Below are 18,150 nucleotides of genomic sequence, written 5' to 3'. Positions count from 1 at the left end.
CCGGCCTGGTCACGAGCTTAAGACGACACTGTAGTGGGGGCCCACCTGGCAACTTGGGAGGGACAAAAACAAACTTGGGCGGGCTGGGCCTCTTGGGCCAAGAGGCCCACACGGGAGAGGGAGGGAGGGGAGGTGCTGGGCGAGATGAGAGGTAGCAAAACTGAACTTGGCTAGCTGCTTGGAGGTAAATAAGAGGATGCAAGGAAGGGATTGTTCGATTAATGAATCGTCTGGCTCTGGTCTCAGTTCGTGCCACTTTTTTCCCCAAAAATTCTTGATTGTTTAGAAATATTTGATGCTTAAGTGAGAGACCTGTGAATGTTAGGATTCAATTATTTTGTGATTTGTTTTATCAAGAAGTATAGTATAAGTACATAATTATTAATTATTTTATTGTAATTTTTTTTATCATGAAATACTTTACCCGTAGCAACGCACGGGTAAACAAATTTCATACTTTTAAAGCATATTTCATGATTCACTTCTTCGATTCTGATTGGATCTTATGACATGGCACTCTTCTGGATATATATATAATGCCCGTGCTTCGCTTCTGACTAGTAAAATGCCCGTGCTTCGCTACGGGTAAAAAGAACGTTTAAATGTAATAAATATTTCAAGAGCGGATATGAAACACTGTCGCATTTTGATATACTCATATTGTTATAACGCGCTCTCTATCAACTCTCACATGGCAAGCGCATGATATCATTTACAAAATTGAGATGGTGCTTGGACTGTAATATATCGTGTTTTGCGGATGACGGAAAGAAAATAATTACTTACTTAAAATTATTGATTTTTGAATTATCCGTTATTGCTCGTATATTGTCTGCATTATGCACCACACACAATATCCGTGGATCCACATAGTTGCCGCGTGTTGCAACAGATAAAAACTAAATTAAATTTGTGTTGACGTAAAAATTATACTATATATCATAATTATGAAAGCTAATGGCATAGCCAAATTATGAAAATCAGTGTTATTATTTTTTCAATGGGAGTATTGTTTTCCATTTATAAATCACATAGGCAAATATCGAAAAAAATAAGAAGCAGATTAGACGTAGAGAAAAAAAAACAGAAATAAAAACAATGGAAGCAGAGTGACAGGGAGGGGATAAGAAAGCAGCAGCAGAACAGTCTCGGACCTCTCGGTTCTTCCATTCTCAATTTATCTCTATACACGATACTTTGTTCTTATCCTCCCATCTCACTCTCTTAGACACTGGCAGGGACATGTAAAAAAACCACTCCCCATCACTTTCCCCATTTCTCCTCCTCCTGCTCAGCTGCTCTCGATGAATCCGCCGTCTTCCTTTTTCTGCTCTTTCCTCTTGGTTTTCTCTCCTCTCATCTGCTGCTCTCCCTCCTCGACCACCCACCGACGGCGCCGCTCCTTCTCCGCCGCTCCCCCTCCTCGTCCCTCCACCGAGCCCACCGGCGATGGATCCAACTCCCCCGAACTCGCTGGCGATGGATCGGCCTTCTCTGAGCTTGCCGACGACAGATCCACCTCCCCCGAGCTCGGTCCAGCCGTCGTCGGCGTTGGGTGGTGAATCAGTCGACGCCGATAGCAGATCGAGCTCCCCAACGGTGGATTGAGCTGCCACAACGGTGCAGTTCGGTGCCAAGCGGATTGGGGCGGCTTTGGCCTTTAGGCGGAGGGAGTGGTCGAAGACGGGGGGAGGCTGAGCGAGTCGTGGATGCCGGATCCGGTGGGTTTTTCTTGTCTCGTGATGTCCTCCATGATCACTATTTGGTCTGATTGGTGTTTGTTTTGTTGGATTTCTCAGGATCTGGTACAGTGGACGAATGTCCGGCTCGACGTCCCGTTGGTGCTTCTTCTGGTCGTCCAGTCGGCTCTCGAGGCCTGGCTGCGGCCCGCCGAGTTCGAGAGCTCGCCTGCCCCGTGCCTGCCAGTGACTGATGTCCTTGATTCGCCGTCAGTTCCAGCCACTGCCGCCTATGGTAATTTTCATTTTTAAGATAATATATCATGTTGTTCATGTGAAATCTTGGGATCATCTTGCATTGGAGCAATTCTGTTTTTGAAATGGGGGAATTGCGGAACACCAGTGTATTTCCATGCTGATTAATTTGGAACATAGCATAGTGAACAGGGTGACAGGTGGTTATCTTGATCTTAAACTGTCTCCAACTCTTAATTGAATGTTTCTCAGATGAATTGATTCATTTAATTCATTTAAGCCACAGGCATATGCTGACCACTGCATTTCTTGTACAATTTTGAACAGGTACATGGAGTTGGCTCACTGAGTTGATGAGGCTTTGTGGTTCATGGCAGCTGATGGACTCACTATGGATCACCCTATTATGACAACAGAATTCTGGACATCACATGAGTGCCTTCTTCTTCCCTATGAGCAAGCATTACCTGAAAACATTAGAGTGAAACTCCCTCACCTCATACGTGCTGTTCATGTTGCTGTCCAGATAGTAACATGGGTTACCGACCCGATGCATGGTAACACAATGAAGGCTCCTTGTGGCCTCAAGACTCGCTCCTTTGCTACTTTTCAGTATTTGCTTGTTCCTATTACTTCTCAGTAGTATGTAACTGAGTAATTGTCTTATTTTTGCTGGACAACCTAATTGCATATGCACTATGCTGCTATGCAGAGAGAAGCTGTTTATAGGGTGTTTGATGGTTGATTGCGGCGTACGATGTCTGACAGGTACGCGGAAGTTTCCGATGCTTAATTTGAATTGTTGATATTGCAAATTAAATCAGTAAATCTCATTCTAAGTCTTTTAACTCCTGTTATTCATTTTTTATTCCCCGCACAACATACACACACACGCACAAGTTATATCTCACCTTCCAGTATATATGTTTTTTAAGATTGCTTTTGTATTCTAGTAGTTTTTATACTGCATAAGAGTAGTTTTTTTAAAAAAAAAAAACAGAACAGTTAGTTAATTTGATTTCATTGGTTTGTAGCTCTACGACTTATGGAATATTGAGATGAATATAAACCTAGGTGGTACCTGTGGATTGTAATTTAGACTCTACACACATGGGTAATCTTATATGTCTTTTCGATGAATTAAAAAGCTTCACAGTTAAGAAAACATAATGTATTTAAATAATAAAACAATAACGCGAGGATCTCTGCGTGCACAATAAGTTTAGGCCATTAAGAATAGAATGACTGATCTACATGATATATAATAGATTTCAAGGTTCTATCACAAAGCAGAATTCCATCAAGTTTATAGTGACAAAACACTAACTTTTGAAACATTAACAAAGTTCAGGAGATCAAAACTCAACCAAAAATAGCAAAATTAGAAGAGACCTTTAGATGTTCTATCTAAAAGAATAGCATGCAAAGTATATTTATCTAGCAAGATATTGATTAGGAGATTATTTACTGGTAAAAACAAATAATTAGTTTACATTATGTTAAATAATTAGAAGAAGTCAATTTCTAGTGTATGGTGCTTCTTGCTTGATTCTCAAGTAATTTATCTCTCTGACCAGAAGGTCTGCATGATGTGTCTGTTCTGGCTAGAAGGCCATATTGGTGTATGAGAATCTGTCAAATCCCTATGGAATAGCGGGAACTCTCCTTCATGTCCAAGTCTCGCAGTCCTATCTTTCGAAGCCGGTAAGCATTCTGCTTTCATTCCTACTTTTCCAGGCAGCTTTCCTAGAGCCTATTCCTTACGTAAAAAATGACCTCTCGTGGTCCTACTCTGTCTATTCGTCTAAGCCAGCTGTGCTTTTCATTTTCTTTTATCTTTCCGCGAGGGCCTCTGCTTTCCTTTCTATCCCTTTATTTCTGGGGGCATTCTAAGGTTTTCATGATGATCTACTCTGTGGTGCTCAATTATATTACTGATTGATGTCTTACATTTTTACAGCTGTTTTTGTTCGTTTTATTGAGCTGCAGGAGATTAGATCACTTCATTATTTTGACACTAATATGATATTCCAACATTGAATGGTATCCTATTGTGCTAATCATTTTCCTATGTTGATTCCTGTAGAAGTTTATTTTCAATGGCGGACATGAACTTTGGGAGTGGAGGAGAAGCATATGGTAGGTGTTTTGCGCTGCCGCCAGTTGGAAATATGTAAGTTTTACGGTCTCTCAACCTCAACTCCTTCCTGCTTGTTTGTGTTGCGTGATGTTTCATGGTCTGTACTGTTCAGTGGATGTGGTCATATGGATAGTCAACCTCTAAATGATACTACTACTCGTACTGAAGTAAGTACTTCTAGCTTGTGTGGACACTAAGATCTATACTATTATGTGGGTGTGGATGTTCAACCACTAAATAATACTTATCATACTGATTTGTGCAAACATTGATAATACCTCTAAACTGCACTTAGTTAGCTGTGATTTTGAGTGCCACCACGCAATCATGGAAGCAATCTCAGAACAACTTGATATGGATGCATGATGCATATGTATGAGTATTTTGCATGCCACTGTTTGTCTTTATTTCATATTAGAATTGCATATAGTGGAGTAGTTGTTCTTGCTCCTACTACATTTGACCTGGCAGAGTTGATGCAAAGTTGGATCATTCTAAAAAAAATTAATCTGGTTCTAACCTTTTCATTTGTGTGTATGTTAAGAGTGAAAAATAATTGCTGCTAATGCTTGCTATATGTAATTGATTTTGTCTGAATTTACTCAATAATTTAGGTAAAAGGTGGGAAGGTAGTGAGCAGGAAGTAGAAGAATAATTTACAAATTCCAGTCTACGAGAGCATACGAATAATTGAATATCCAGATTCAATTGTGATTGTTCCAAAAGTTATGCCAAAAAATAAATACAATTTTTAATATGTGCATCATTAAGGGCTAAAGAATTACCTGCGACCATCATAAACGTAGATTTAGTATCACGTTGAACCAGAAATTGCTCACTTTGAAAAAAATAACAAATTTGGGGGCATATATTAGTGCCGAGCGAGAGATTGCTCAGTATCCACACCAAATTTTGGGTGCATACGAGTCTTATTTGTGATTTGTGATTTCAGTTTTTTATATAGGTTGATAAGATGTTTGTATTCTACTTGGGCATGTAATTTCAATAGTTGGATTCTGTATGTAATTCGGTATGTAATTTCTATCATTGGACTGTATGCAAATTTTTGGGCCATCTAATTGTTCCTGACTCTATTTGGCCTTTGTAATTTCTGAGTCATGTATTTGTATCCCACTAAATTTGTGCTTCAACCCAATCGGATGGAAAAAAAGAAAACCACGGTAAAAAAAAAAACCGGACAGCCCAAAAAAAACAGGGTAGAAAACTGCGAAAAAAAACCAGACAGAAAAAATCAACGAAAAAACCGGGCCAGGAAACCGTGAAAAAACCGGACGGCCCAAAAAAACCGGACAGAAAAAACGACGAAAAAAACCGGGTTAGAAAACCAAAAAAAAACCGGATGGCAGAAAAAACCGCGTGTGCGTTCAGGAAACCGCCGACGGACGAAAAAACCTCACGGAAGCTTTACGAATATTTTTATTAGGTATATATATATAGATATAGATATAGAGTAGAAAACCGTTTGTTAACGAGCCCTCTTCTGGATGGAATTTCTTATCATGTTTCACTTCTTGTTGTGATTGGATCTTATGACATGACACTGCATATGTTCAGTGTTCTTGCCTTAATCAACTGCCGTAATTCTACAGCTGTTTAGCTCCTGATATTTAAACATAACACTAACACATCTGCACACTGCGCCTACTGAAAATTCATAAACCGAGGAAGGCAACAAAAGCCATGGTTTCTGATTTCCGATGAGCTGTTTCGTCTGGTGAAGTTCTTATCATTGAGTAGCCTATTTCTGATTAACGACTTATTTGTAAAATTAAATTGTACAGAGGATCAAAACATAAAATTGCATTCCATATCCGCGGCAATTTCTCTCGGCCATCTCTTCGTCGCTGGTCTCGTTTCATCTTGAGGTGGCCGAGGCGTTGGAAAGCTCCCGAATTTATTTTTTTTTTTACCGATCAGATCCAACGGCTTCTCTCCTCTTTTTCCTTCATCGGATGGTCTATTTTTTCTTTCTTAAGCCATTTTGGATTTCACACAGAGATAGAGATACTTTGCTAGACTGCATATGCAATTCTGTATGCTGGCCACCAGATGTCGTCACAAACTCACAAGCACAAATTGGGCTAGAACAAACTGGGCTTCAAGAAGTAGTGAAGTATAAGAACAAACTACGAATGCTACACTCCCGCATCCACCTGTCGTCCCTCGACATTCCGTCGAGTTTGTACGACGTCTTAATCTTCAATACCAAAAATCTTTATCTTAAAACTGTGTAAAGTAGGTCTCATTATAGTATAGATAGCTGGTTTCACTAACGTAACACCCTAGTCAGAAAAAAAAATAAATGTGACCCACGTGTAAGTGAAAAAAAAATATAAAGCTTGCATGCGCTCTATCTCTCTCCCCTACTATTGCTGGAAAAAGATCCTCTGACGTAAAGTTACCCCTAACATAGTTACTGACAGGTGAACCCGAGAGCGGTGGAGCCCACATATCAGTCACCACATTCCTGTGACTTTACGTCAGAGGATCTCAATCCAGCTTACTTGCTTCCCCATAAACATACACTCCCGTGGTACGGCACAGCGTGGGTGTGTCCTGGATGGGCCAGCGGTGGGGCCATGTGACACTGTCGCGCGGAAGCAACACGTGGTGCAGTACTGTAGTGCCCACGGACACATCACGGAGGATTTAGATTGAGTGACATAGGGTAGACATGTCATAATGTGATATGGGGTAGATCTCGATCCTCCAAAACAAATCTAACAAATCTAACGCCTCTCAGACGTTGAATTTATTTTAGAGGGCTGGCTTGTGATTCTCAATCTGAATCCCATCGCGGACTACCTCACCCGACCAGACCACCAACAGTGACACCTCCAACAAGTAGAACGAGTCCTACACCATCGCCTGTGGCGAGGAGTTCTTCTCGGTGGCGGCGGCGGCGAGGAGAAGGAGAGTCAAGGAGGACATGCTGTCACTCCTGGCCCTAATCCTGCATACAAAAGCTCCACCAAATGGAACAGAAAGCTCGCATTTTCATCCGGCGCACCACCTAACCCAACCAGGCACCTAGGGTGATCCGGCTCGACGGCGGGCGCCGCTCCCATCCATGTCCAACAGTGAAAGGTACCCGGCAATCCGCTCTTTCAATCCTCCGTAGTTGCTTCCTCCATTTTGATTTTTTTTCTTTTTCTGAGCATGGGTTGATCTACCCGCCGGGGCTGCACTCCGGCTGTTTGATTAAATGCCTGAATCCATCTTGTTGCTATATATAGCCCTACTATCTCCATCCCGTTCGGTTGTACCCGTGGTTTAGGAATGTAGTGTTTTGTAGTTGGTAGAGATGTGTCGAAACTTGCTGGAAGGTAAGACAAATTGCTAGTATTCACGATCACAATCTGGAAGGAAGCAGGAGTTTTCAAACAACCGAGGTTTAATCTCTCCTTTTGTTTTGGGGAGGGTGCTTTTCTATCGACACCGCTTCTGTTTCGACAGCCTCTTGTCAAATTTCATAAACTTGTATATTTGTACGTACCCTCAATCTTAAGTAAATTTGGTCGGCGTTTTCTTCGGCCGGCTCGGCAAGTATTCAGATCATTGTCAGGAGGAAACATTTTATCGATTATGAAATGTTTGGATTGAAAGGGAAGGTTATACAACCGATATACAAGAAAAGACAAATACAGGGAATGGATGAGATTTGGTATTCTGCCACTCCACAAAATTTTCCTGAGTGCACGGTTGAGCTTAAAGAGCTTAAATTTTGGGCTGGATTTTCAGATGGGATTGGAACACGATTACATGATCAGCTGCTATAAGCCCCTAGGATTCTGTACCATCAATATGTTATCTGATGCAGAAATGTGCACAAAAATCGAAATGGATGCTTCCTGGCTGTCGTCAAGTTGAATGCATGGCTATCAACAGTTTTGCCCTAGCCACAAGAGAGGACAGGTGCACTTTGTGCTCCATGAGCCCTGCTTTGCCCAAGAAAAGCCTGTATTTTTCAGTCTTTGACGGTGTCTTCTCTACCCTTATCAATGCTTCCATCAACCCATGATTTCTGAAGTATGTCGCATAACGAGAGTTCAGCTCCATCATGTATGTAAGCTGCTCAATTATCACCCTTCTGATTCCTGGGAACTGTGCATTAGGTTTGCTATTTGCATTTAGTGCATTGATTAGCTTCTCCACAAAAATCTCCTCATTTTGACCTTGTTTAAACGCTTTTGTAAAGCTTTCAGGACTTACACTGCATATTTGTGAACTGAGGCCAACAAGGACCTCGAGTTCTTTTCCGTCTGCATCCATTACTCGTCCCAACACCTGTGGAGGAAATAACACGGCAGTATGTAACTTAGAATCAGATACCGATATTTTTGTTCTCAATACAGAATCCGCAGCCCTCTTGTTTTTTTTTAAAAAAAATAGTTTCTTTAATCTGTCAAGGAGATCTCACCTCTGGTAGGACACTGAAAAGTTCCAGCACATCTGAATCCCGTAGTTCAACTCTAGAGTGCTTGCAGAGGTTTTGCAGTACATTTGCTGCAACATATATGTACCTGTTGTCTTGTAGCATTCTTGCCAGATCCTTAAAGAATCCATGTCTAGGTTCCTTCATGATAGCTGAGCAGTTGTCTGCATTTTCTAATGTTAGCATTGACAGTGCTTGCCCTGCTTTTATTGTTGTAGAGAAAGTGGAATAGATGCCTCACCAATGTGGGGAGGTGAACTCTCATATATATAACAGAATTACAATCAATGCTAGTGCTGAGTTACAATCAATACTAGGGAGTTACATAAGACCAAAGGTCTAGGAGAGTAACTATCTAGGAGTGTAAAAGTTTAGGAGATAAACAGCGTATAGATTAATAAATAATCCTAATACCCGCCCGCAGTCGCAGCGGGAGGAGCACGAACGCACAGACTGGACCGAAAATCAGTAAATAACTGAACCGGCAAGCCTTTGGTCATGATGTCCGTGAACTGGTGCGATGCAGGGACATGAAGTACCCGGACTTGTCCCAAAGCCACCTTTTCACGGACAAAGTGGATGTCAATCTCGATATGCTTCGTCCGTCGATGATGCACGGGATTCGCTGTCATGTAAACAGCACTGACATTGTCACAATAGACAATAGTAGCCGAAGCAATCGGGACATGAAGTTCCAGTAGCAGTTGCCGCAACCAGCAGCACTCGGCGACGGCATGAGCAACGGCACGGTACTCCGCCTCAGCACTGGAACGAGAGACAGTAGTCTGGCGCTTGGAGGACCAAGAAACCAGATTGTCTCCAAGGAAGACACAGTAACCGGACGTGGAACGATGAGAATCGGGACAACCCGCCCAATCCGCATCGGAGTATGCTGTGAGGGACTGACTCGGGCCGGAGCCGATGTGGAGGCCGGTGGAGAGGCTTCCCTTCACGTGCCAGAGGATACGCTTGACCAAGGCAAGATGAGGCTCCCGCGGATCATGCATGAAGAGGCAGACCTGCTGAACGGCGTAAGCCAAATCCGGCCGAGTCAACGTGAGGTACTGTAGGGCGCCAGCGATGCTCCTGTACTCTGAAGGATCGGCAACGGGCAGGCCGTCGGTGGCGGAGAGCTTGGCACGAGTGTCCACTGGTGTCGATGTAGAGTGTCACTCGGCCATGCCAGCCCGGTGAAGAAGATCCACAGCGTACTGGCGCTGCGAGAGGAAGAGGCCGGCGGAGGAGCGCGTCACAGAGATGCCGAGGAAGAAGTGGAGGTCACCAAGGTCTGTCATGGCGAACTCGGAGCGGAGGCGAGCCATAAGCTGCTGAAGTAGTGACATGGTCGAAGCAGTGAGGATGATGTCGTCGACGTACAACAGAAGATAGGCAATATGATCTTCATCTTTGTAAACAAAGAGAGATGTATCGGACGCCGAAGGCAGAAATCCCATCTGTCGAATGTACGTGGCAAACCGCTGGTACCACGCACGGGGAGCCTGCTTGAGACCATACAGGGACTTCTGCAATAGACAGACAGCATCAGGGGCAGTGGGGTCAACAAACCCGGAGGGTTGCTGACAATAGACGGTCTCCTGTAGGTGACCATGAAGAAACGCATTCTTCACATCCAGTTGATGAATTGGCCAAGCATGGGATGCAGCGATGCTGAGAACAACCCGTATGGTGGCCGGCTTGACAACCGGGCTAAATGTCTCGACGTAGTCGATGCCATGCTGCTGCGAGTAACCACGGACCACCCAACGGGCCTTGTGACGAGCAAGAGTGCCGTCAGAGTGGAACTTATGCTTGAATATCCACTTGCCCGTCACAATGTTGGCCCCAGGGGGGCGAGGAACGAGACGCCAAGTGCCGTTGTCAACCAACGCCTTGTACTCATCAGCCATGGCAGTGCGCCAGTTGGGATCAGCCAACGCACTGCGATAATTGGCCGGAACAGGAGAAGCAGCGGTGGCGTGGGTAGCCGTGTAGGTCAGCCTGTCAACCGGCCGTAAGGAGCCAGTCTGGGAGCGCGTCACCATGGAATGCGGCTGAGGAGCAGCAGCCGTGACAACCACATTGGGTGAAGATGATGGCGGGACCGTCACGGTGGGCCGACGGGTGTAGACATGGTGGAATGGTGACACGGTGCTGGCTCGGGTGGCACTGACCGACGGGGCAGCGCCGATCGAGGAGGCGCTGACCAAGGGCGTGCCAGCTGATCGGGCGTCACGTGCCGCAGGGACGGTGTCGTTCGGCAAGCGTCGGCGGAAGAGGGGAACGTACGGTTGCTCAACCTCCGTGGAGGGAGCCACCGTAAGGCGTCGCGGTTGCTCAACCTCCGAGGAGGGAGCCACCGTGAGAGGTCGCGGTTGCTCAACCTCTGATGAGGGAGCGACCGCTAGAGGGAGTCCCTGCAGCAAAAAATCAAAAGACGAGGGAGCAGGGGGAGTTGCCGCGAAGGGAAATCGTGATTCGTCAAACACGACGTGGCGCGAAATGATGATGCGGTGAGTGGAGAAATCCAGACATCGGTATCCCTTGTGGGAGGCCGGGTACCCAAGAAAAACGCAAGCTGTCGAGCGAGGGGCAAGCTTATGTGGAGTCGTGGCACTCAAGTTTGGGTAACAAAGACAGCCAAAGACGCGAAGGTGGGAGTAGTCTGGGGTGGTGTGATGTAGGAGCTGAAAAGGTAGTGAGTGGTGAACAGAGGAGGAGGGTCTCCGGTTGAGAAGGTAGGTGGCGGTGGCGAGAGCCTCAGCCCAGTAGGACGGAGGCATAGAGGCCTGTATAAGAAGGGTGCGTATGGAGTTGTTCATGGTGCGGAGCATCCGTTCGGCTTTACCATTTTGGGGGGAGGTGTAAGGGCAAGAGAGTCGTAGCTGGGTGCCACGACTAGTAAGAAATGAAGTGGTGGCGGTATTGACAAACTCTCTGCCATTATCAGCCTGAAGGGTTTTGAGTGGTAAGCCAAATTGGGTGGAAACATACTCGGCAAACTCAACAAGATGACGATGAACATCAGATTTGTGTCGGAGTGGAAAGGTCCAATAGAAATGACTGAAATCATCAAGCACCACTAAATAATATTTAAAACCCGAAGTACTCAACACTGGAGAGGTCCATACATCGCAATGGACAAGCTCAAAGGGAGCGAAAGTGCGAGACAAAGACCTATTGAAAGGTAATCGGGTATGTTTGCCTAACTGACACGCATGACATAAAGAGGTGTCTATTTTATTACAGGAAATAGAGGACATATTCCGAAGACTGTGGATGGCGGCTGGACCAGGCTGACCGAGACGACGGTGCCAAAGCGTGGAAGAAGTGGCGAGGGAGCAGGACGCGGTGTTGGAGGGAGTGGCAGCTGGAAGGGTGTAGAGTTCCCCGTGACTATTGCAGCGAAGAATCACGCGCCGGGTCTGAAGGTCCTTAACAGAGAAACCAAATTCATCAAACTCAATGGAACATTTATTGTCGCGGGTAAATTGACGAACTGAAAGTAAATTACGAACTAAGGAAGGGGCGACAAGGATGTTTTTGAGTGCAAATTTGGTGGTTCCTATGGGTAGAAAAGAGGTCCCATGACAAGTAACGGGAATAGTTTGACCATTTCCAATAGTAATAAAAGTGTAAGAGTTAGGCAAGCGTGTAACGAGGATACCATCAGTGGAGGACTTATGAGATGTCGCGCCGGTGTCCAAAACCCAGTTGTTTGGGCTTTGGAAGGCCATCTGGTTCAGTGCTACAATGAGGCCAGCTTGCTCCCAATTGGGCTGGCCTGTAGGAGCAGATGTGGGCGACACAAATGGCCTAGCATATGTGGTATTGGCCTGGGAGTAGTGGGCCATCGGAGCCTGCCCAAGAAGGCCGGCCGAAGAGGGGTGCCAGGCCTGTTGCTGGGCCGGCCAGGGGTTAAAACAAACCCAAGGCCCGGCCGGCCTCCAGCTAGAGTTGGCCACCCAGCCGGTCGAACTCCCTCCAGCAGAGAAGCCGCTGCCACCAGAGGAAACGCCGCCGCCACCGCCGCCAGAGAAGGCCTGGCGAGCGCCACCACCACCCCCACTGCCGCCGCCGTTCCCTCCTCCATTTCCGCCGCCGCGTCCACCGTTTCCCTTGCGGTTGCGGCGGTTCGTGTTGCCGCCGGTGCGGGCCTGGCCAGCAGGGAAGCCGCCGCCACCAGTCCCACCGCCCGGGAAGGTCTGGCGTGCGCCGCCACCACTCCCACTGCCGCCACCCCCACCGCCAGAGGAGATGCAGCCGCCGGGAGGGCAGGAACCGGAGCCGAAGCCGCCGCCGGCCACCAGCGCCGTGGCCGCCGCCACCTTGGCTTCGTTGGCGATGCGCAACTCCTTCAGCAGGAGGGTGTTGCGCTCTGAGGTGAAGCTTGGGAGGACGGCTGCGCCGGCGATGTTATCTCCGGTGTTGGAGAAGCGCTCGTTCAGGCCTCGGAGGAGATTAAGCACGAGTTGGGATTCGGTGACGGCGTGGCCGACGTCGCGAAGAGCGTCGGCAGCAGTCTTCATCTTCTGGCAGTAATCGTCGATGGAGGAGTCGCCTTGAATCATGGAGTGAAACTGGTGGCTGAGGAAGATCGCTCGAGGCTCTTTGTTGGCGTGGAACATGTCCTCGATGGCGACCCAGAGCTCCCGCGCGGTCTGATTGGGCTCCATGGCGAGGTCAAGGACGTTGTCGGCGACTGACCCAAAGATCCAGCTGCGGATGCAGCAGTCGGCCTGTTCCCAGGCCGGGTCATTGGGGCGTGGAGGAGCGGAACCGTCGATGTGAGCCATCAACCCGAACTTGCCGCACAAAGATGTGAAGAAGGCCCTCCATTTGTTGTAGTTCGGGTGGGTGTTTTCTAGGGTGATGGGGACGTGGGATTTGACGGCGACCGTGGCGTAGGGGTAGAGGAATTCGCTGGTGGTGCTGGAAGAAGAAGAACCACTCGAGGCCGAGGAGGTGGAGGACTCGAGGCCGAGGAGGTGGAGGACTGAGTTGATTCAGTCGACATGGCTGGGATGCAGCTGCGATGGCAGCGTGCTAGAGCAGCGGAAAAGAAGGTAAGAGCCTAGGCTCTGATACCATGTAGAGAAAGTGGAATAGATGCCTCACCAATGTGGGGAGGTGAACTCTCATATATATATAGCAGAATTACAATCAATGCTAGTGCTGAGTTACAATCAATACTAGGGAGTTACATAAGACCAAAGGTCTAGGAGAGTAACTATCTAGGAGTGTAAAAGTTTAGGAGATAAACAGCCTATAGATTAATAAATAATCCTAATTATTGTCATCAAGCAGCCAGAATGTGAGTCTGGCAGACCATCTTGCGCAACGAATGCAAACATCAACTTCTGAACAATCACCTGGATGCTCCCAATCTCCTTCCTTGTACTCTCATCCATGGCAAGTTTTGTAAGGATATCTATTGTCATCTCCCTCAGCTCCTGATCCTGATTGCTCCTGCTATCCTCCAAAATCTCAGCAAGGTTGTCCAGTAGGAAGGGATCTTCTGATATCTTGTGCCTCAATGTTATACCAGTTTCCCCACCAATGCTTGCCAATATTCTCAGCACCCTCAGTGAAAATTCAATCAGTACTTTCTGGCCTGTCTCATTGACACACATTTTCTCACCGTTGTTGCTGGTGAACCCTGTGATTTTTGGGATTATGTCCATTGATCTGCTGATCTCCACGCAGTTGACAAGATCATATGTAGCTAGCCTCTCAAGAATTACCAGGCCAAGTGCTGGGAGGATATCACTTTCTGCCCACTGCTCCTCCTCCAGAATGGACCACTGTTTAATCATCTGACGCCAACGTTTGAGCACCCAGCAATTCTCCTCATCACCACTATCTGTCTGAATTGTGAGTTCATGTATCTGCTGTTTGTTGTGGTTGTCCAGAAGCGATGATATAAAGTTCATTGCACCAGAGATCGCGACAATCCGGAGACCATTGGCAAGCTCAGCTGTAATCTTTGCAGCAAGTAATCTAATTTGATTGTCTTCCGGGTTCTCCCAACCCAGCATTTGAATCAATGTGGTGACTGTCTTCCTGGAGTTGGTGACTTTTGATAGGACTGGTTTGTCATAGGGCTCTCTGCACACAAGGCTATACAGAATTCGAACCCCACAGAACTGCTCCTTCCTTGAACCTGATTTGAGGGAATCCATGGCAAAAGTAGTGAGGTTCATCTTCTTTGGAGCAAGAATACTGGTGTTCATGCATTTCTCAAAGGCATATTCATAGTACATATCAACAGATTGGACTCCTTTCTGACCCCTGAACCCACCACGACGAGCCAATGATCTCCGAGGAAAGAATGAGAAGAACTCCAATATGCGGGCTGCAAGGTATAGTATCCCTTGACCGAGCACCATTCCATAGAAGACATTAAGCGTTGGCTTGAGGTTTATCTTGCCAGAATCATTTGCAGGATCACCTTCGCTACAGTAATCTTGTGGCAAAAGGCGCATCAATGCAATCTCAACACGTATGACCGCTGCTGGAATCTGTAAGCTGCCACATACAGTTGTCAACAGAGTGAGTACTATCATCAGTATTAAGTTTGGAGAAAAGAACACCAAGGGCACGGCCGCAAGGCACATGCAGAAGACAAGAATCACTTGGTGGCAGGATTGTAGTTTATGGATGACAGGCCTATGAACTATTCTGGTGATGCTTGGAAACTGTAATTTGCTGATGATCAGTAGCAGCACAGTGACCAGTGATATCATGTAAAATGTCCTAGCTATTAGACAATTCCCTTTGTGTGCTACTGCTGTCTGTTTGCATACTATAGAGGGAACCAACAGAAGCATCACAACCAAGGGGCTCCACAGCAATATAGCATTGTGTAATGGACCACTTTTAAGTTTGTGAACTCCTGGAATAGGCATGGTGGCAGCAACAAGCATCAGCATTGACACAACTAGGCTATGGAATTCTCTCCTCTGGTTGCTCCTGAGGTATTCGCTGACATCATCTAGACATATGACCACAATTGCTCTGTTCCATGAGAAAGGCCTGAAAGCTCCCCAAGTCCTGAAGAAGAGTTGGTACTCTGATCTGTTTGGGCTGAACATCCTGAAAATATGGATGGCGCATCATATGGAGACCGACCCAAAAATGGACTATCTGTCAACTAAATGAAAGACAACCACCTTTTCTTGTGCCCAATTAATTTGGCAAAATTGGTAATATAGTACTCCTAGATAATTTTTTTTATAATGGAAATGGTTTACATCAGTACTGATTTGTGGCTAACTCTTAACACTTTCATATTTTTTAGATAATACATAGAAATCTGGCCTCTATATCCACAGGAAGATATACACAGCCAAACTCTAAACACTTTCATGACTAAACTCTAAACTTTAAGGTGCATAATGGGACTCAATTGAGATTTTGGGAGGACTGTTGGGCAGGTAACTCTTCTTTTGATAGGCTTTATCCTTCGCTATATCAGTTAACGAGGAAGAAAAATGTTACTATGGCTGAAGTCTTAGGAAGGGAACCGTTGAATGCCTCTTTTAGAAGGGCATTGGTTGGGGATAATCTTGATTCTTGGTTTTCTCTAGTAACAGAAGTGGTTTCCTTTGAGCTTTCAGATCACCATGGCTGGGATTTTCTCCCAATTTCGCGAGTAATCACCATGGCTAGAGCACGGGGTTTTGCCCTGCCTATCTTCTTCTCGTTCTTTTTTCGTTCTTGGCTGGGCTGGGGATCTTCCCTGGCCTGCTACGACATCGTAATGTCGTTGTAACAATTTACTGTTTTTTCTCCCCAAATCTTAATGAAATTGGTCGGCCGACCTGGCAAAAAAAGCTTTCAGATCAAAATGATGTCTTTATTTGGAAGGCTCATAAGAAGGGGGTCTTTACAGTCAACTGAATGTATAAAGCTCTCATATGTGACGGGGTAATACCAAGGAAAACTTTTATTTGGAAACTTAGAGTTCCTTTAAAAATAAAAATCTTTCTTTGGTATTTAAAGAGAGAGATCATTCTTACTATAGACAACTTGGCTAAGAGGAGATGGAAGGGGAATACCAAGTGTTGCTTTTGTAATGCAAATGAAACAATACAACATCTTTTCTTTGATTGCCAACTTGCAAGATTCATGTGGAATTCCGTGTACATCTCTCTTGGGATACATATTGGGCACATCAATGGTCGGTGTTGATTAAGGAGGAAGACGCTCTAAAGGTGAAAGAAGGTTGCAGGCTTTTGGGGGCGGGATTGTTGGAGCTCTTCTCAAAATTTAGGTGGAATGGGAGAAGAAGATTGGAGGCTTAATTTCGCTTTTTGCTGCCTCTTGAAGGTGTCGTATTAAGTGGTGTAGGAACCTCTCATATGTTTGGGGTTGGAGTCTATGTACTCAGTTTTTCAGGTGTTGGTTGAAACTATCTTGTAAGGCGTCCGAGACTTTGTACTCTTGATTACTTTTGGCTGTGTACATCCTCTCATGTATGTAGAGGCTGGGTTTCTTAATCCATTATCTAAAAAACATAACTAATGCATACCTTGCAGCTTCTAAGAAGAACAATGTCGTGGCGAACACAAAATCCTCGAAGTTGACGCTAGTCGGGTACCCTCCAAGGAGGACGACAGTGGCCCAGGTGAAGGCCAGCGTGCCGAGGGCGTTGCCCGCCCTCTCCACGGAGGCGACAACTCGAACGAAGAGATTCAGCTGCTTTTCCGGTGCCGTGTTAGGCAGCTGGGATGCACAGCTCGCCTCAGGTTGGGCAACCGTAGTCTCTGCTACATCTATCACGACACTCTCGGTTTGTTTCGGCATCCTGACGAGACGTCAGTCCAGGTTCTTCTTTTTATCTTTGCATGCAGGTATCTGTGGATGCTGTGATGACTGACTGGTTCAGCTTCTTTTAAAGTATCAGACCTGATTACCTGAAGTTGCAGGAGATCATGAGACAGCCTATACTCCCTCTGTCTCGTAAAAATACCAAGCTAATACTGGATATGACATATCCTAATACTACGAATATGGATATACTATGCTCAGATTCGTAGTATTAGGAGTCACATCTAGTACTATGTTGATTTTTTGTGGGACGGACGGAGTAAGGCTCTCACGTACGGTTAATCCAATGATGAGACAGCTGCGACTTCGATTACTTCGCATGCGAGGTTTCCTGGATTGTTCTTGCTGTAGTGAAGTTTGGAGAATAGTGACTTGGTGAAGTGGCAGGCGTTGCTGATTGGCCGAAAGTCCCAGGACACCTTATGGATGATGAGTGAGTGACACTCTTTTGCAATCACTAATGGGGATCTCGGTTTAATACGCTGCCCTGAAATTCAATGCAATGCAAAATATTTCTGGAGATGTTGATAAGTCATATATTTTTTATTACAACACCAAAGCGGATATACACTTAACACAGAAATTCTGGCGGAACCAGGCCTAGACTTTGCAATTGACGGCCTCTACGAAGAACACCCCCACAGCCAATCAGGAAAATTTTGGTAGCAAGATTCTTGCAAGGAAAAAAAATAATTTCCTTAAAAGAAGATACTTGCAAAAGGCAGCATACAGTGCAAAAATCGCCCCACTAGTCATGTCCTTGATGTAACAATCCTTCTCAGCGGAGCCTC

At 45.8% G+C, this 18,150-nt stretch overlaps 1 long non-coding RNA gene across 1 annotated transcript; it reads left to right on the top strand.

Annotated features, from left to right (window-relative positions):
• Positions 1 to 6,881: 6,881 nt before the first annotated feature.
• LOC107281506 (uncharacterized) lies at positions 6,882 to 17,882 on the top strand. The gene is made up of 3 exons (XR_001547331.3): positions 6,882 to 7,182; positions 17,068 to 17,277; positions 17,357 to 17,882. It is a non-coding gene; the product is annotated as an uncharacterized lncRNA (long non-coding RNA).
• The last annotated feature ends 268 nt before the right edge of the window (positions 17,883 to 18,150 follow it).

This window comes from Oryza sativa, chromosome 7, assembly GCF_034140825.1.
Source record: "Oryza sativa Japonica Group chromosome 7, ASM3414082v1".
NCBI lineage: Eukaryota > Viridiplantae > Streptophyta > Magnoliopsida > Poales > Poaceae > Oryza > Oryza sativa.
This window is presented reverse-complemented; position numbering and strand designations above follow the sequence as displayed.